This window comes from Arachis stenosperma, chromosome 2 (genome assembly GCF_014773155.1).
Source record: "Arachis stenosperma cultivar V10309 chromosome 2, arast.V10309.gnm1.PFL2, whole genome shotgun sequence".
Classification (NCBI taxonomy): Eukaryota; Viridiplantae; Streptophyta; class Magnoliopsida; order Fabales; family Fabaceae; genus Arachis; species Arachis stenosperma.
The window spans coordinates 18,001,525-18,004,701 of NC_080378.1; the positions used below are offsets into that span (position 1 = coordinate 18,001,525).

The 3,177-nt window shown below is 40.7% G+C and overlaps 1 non-coding gene across 1 annotated transcript; it reads left to right on the forward strand.

Moving 5' to 3' along the window:
• The first annotated feature begins 2,761 nt into the window (after nt 1-2,761).
• On the forward strand, nt 2,762-2,869 carry LOC130964167 (small nucleolar RNA R71). The gene has a single exon (XR_009080273.1). It is a non-coding gene; the product is annotated as a small nucleolar RNA R71 (small nucleolar RNA).
• The last annotated feature ends 308 nt before the right edge of the window (nt 2,870-3,177 follow it).

Consider the following 3,177-nt stretch of genomic DNA (forward strand, 5'->3'; position numbering starts at 1 on the left):
TTTGCTTTCTTTTATTTTTCTCCTGGATGAGAAATCGTTCAAGTTTGGTGTTATTGCGTTGCTTGTTGTTTTTCTGTTTTATTCCAATGGCACCAAAAAATACCAAGACTTCAAGAAAGAAAAAGGGCAAGAAACTGGCCACCAGTTCCTTTGACTCAAAGAGGTTCCACTCTAAGTTACATGAGGAGCACTTCTTTGAGGTTACTTCCAAGAGAGCTGCGATTTCAGAGGTAAAATTTGCACTGAAACTGGACGAGTATCCAAAAATTTGGTTCCAAATTGAGAGGAGGAGTTGGCAATTTTATTTGTGACCTGCACACAGATGTTGGATAATTGATGGTTCAAGAGTTCTATGGAAACCTTTGGATCACCTATAAGGATGTCCAAGGGGTGAATGAGAAGAATCATAAGAATTTAGTGAGAGAGAAGGTCCTTAACTTTATTCCAGAAGTATCCGGTAAGCCCTCCTGGTGTACAAAATTGTGATCATCAACAATGGCGCCAAAAACTTGGTAGCGCTCTAAAACGTGAATCACACTTTGTCACAACTTCGCGCAACTAACCAGCAAGTGCACTGGGTCGTCCAAGTAATAAACCTTACGTGAGTAAGGGTCGATCCCACAGAGATTGTTGGTATGAAGCAAGCTATGGTCATCTTGTAAATCTCAGTCAGGCTGATTCAAATTGTTATAATGGTTTTCGAAAATTTTAATAAATAAAGCATAAAATAAAGATAGATACTTATGTAAATCATTGGTAGGAATTTCAGATAAGTGTATGGAGATGTTGTGTTCCTTCTGAATCTCTGCTTTCCTACTGCTTTCATCCAATCCTTCTTATTCCTTTCCATGGCAAGTTGTATGTAGGGCGTCACCGTTGTCAATGGCTACTTCCCATCCTCTCAGTGAAAATGGTCCAAATGCTCTTGTCACAGCACGGCTAATCATCTGTCAGTTTTCGATCATGTCGGAATAGAATCTATTGATTCTTTTGCGTCTGTCACTATGCCCGACAATCGCGAGTTTGAAGCTCGTCACTGTCATTCAATCCCTGAATCCTACTCGGAATACCACAGACAAGGTTTAGACTTTCCGGATTCTCAAGAATGGCCGCCAAAGGGTTCTAGCTTATACCAAGAAGATCCTGATTAAGGAATCTAAGAGATACACGCTCGGTCTAAGGTAGAACGGAAGTGGTTGTCAGTCATGCGTTCATAGGTGAGAATGATGATGAGTGTCACGGATCATCACATTCATCATGTTGAAGTACAACGAATATCTTAGAACAGGAATAAGCTAAATTGAATAGAAAATAGTAGTAATTGCATTGAAACTCGAGGTACAGCAGAGCTCCACACCCTTAATCTATGGTGTGTAGAAACTCCACCGTTGAAAACACATAAGGGATGGTCCAAGCATGGCCCCAGAAGTGGATTTCTGCATTTAGACTTATTTCTGTAAACCCTAGTAACTAGTCTAGTATAAATATGATATTTTACTATTGTATTAGACATCTTTGGATTATTATTGGATTACCTTATGATCCTTTGATCACGTTTATGGGGGCTGGCCATTCGGCCATGCCTGGACCATCACTTATGTGTTTTCAACGGTGGAGTTTCTACACACCATAGATTAAGGGTGTGGAGCTCTGCTGTACCTCGAGTTTCAATGCAATTACTACTATTTTCTATTCAATTCAGCTTATTCCTGTTCTAAGATATTCGTTGTACTTCAACATGATGAATGTGATGATCCGTGATACTCATCATCATTCTCACCTATGAATGCGTGACTGACAACCACTTCCGTTCTACCTTAGACCGAGCGTGTATCTCTTGGATTCCTTAATCAAGATCTTTGTGGTATAAGCTAGAACCCTTTGGCGGCCATTCTTGAGAATCCGGAAAGTCTAAACCTTGTCTGTGGTATTCCAAGTAGGATTCAGGGATTGAATGACTGTGACGAGCTTCAAACTCGCTATTGTTGGGCGTAGTGACAGACGCAAAAGAATCAATGGATTCTATTCCGACATGATTGAAAACCGACAGATGATTAGCCGTGCTGTGACAAGAGCATTTGGACCATTTTCACTGAGAGGATGGGAAGTAGCCATTGACAACGGTGATGTCCTACATACAGCTTGCCATGGAAAGGAGTAAGAAGGATTGGATGAAAGCAGTAAGAAAGTAGAGATTCAAAAGGAACACAGCATCTCTATACACTTATCTGAAATTCCTACCAATGATTTACATAAGTATATCTATCTTATTTTATGCTTTATTTATTATTAAATTCGAACCCTTTATAACCATTTGAAATCCGCCTAACTGAGATTTACAAGATGACCATAGCTTGCTTCATACCAACAATCTCCGTGGGATCGACCCTTACTCACGTAAGGTTTATTACTTGGACGACCCAGTGCACTTGCTGGTTAATTGTGCGAAGTTGTGACAAAGTGTGATTCACGTTTGAGAGCGCTACCAAGTTTTTGGCGCCATTGTTGATGATCACAATTTCGTGCACCAAGTTTTTGGCGCCATTGCTGGGGAAGATCCCTTCCTCTGAGGTGTCCCATTACTCACAGGATTCCTCTCAGAAGTGTACATGAATTGATTGTTTGCAACCATTTCAATAAGTTCTTGAGCTTCTGCAGGCGTTTTCTTTAGGTGAATGGATCCACCTGCAGAATGGTCCAGTGACATCTTAGAGAACTCAGATAGACCATAATAGAATATATTCAGAATGGTCCACTCTGAAAGCATGTCAGAAGGACACTTTTTGGTCATCTGCTTGTATCTTTCCCAAGCTTCATAGAGGGATTCACCATCTTTTTGCTTCAAGATCTGAACATCCACTCTAAGCTTGCTCAGCTTTTCAGGAGGAAAGAACTTGGCAAAGAAGGCCGTGACCAGCTTATCCCAAGAGTCTAGGCTATCTTTAGATTGTGAGTCCAACCATGTTCTAGCTCTGTCTCTTACAGCAAAAGGGAAAAGCATGAGCTTGTAGACTTCAGGATCTACTCCATTAGTCTTAACAGTTTCACAGATCTGGAAGAACTCAGTTAAAAACTGGTAGGGATCTTCTGATGAAAGTCCATGAAACTTGCAGTTCTGTTGTATTAGAGCAACTAGTTGAGGCTTCAGTTCAAAATTGTTTGCTCCAATGGCAGGGA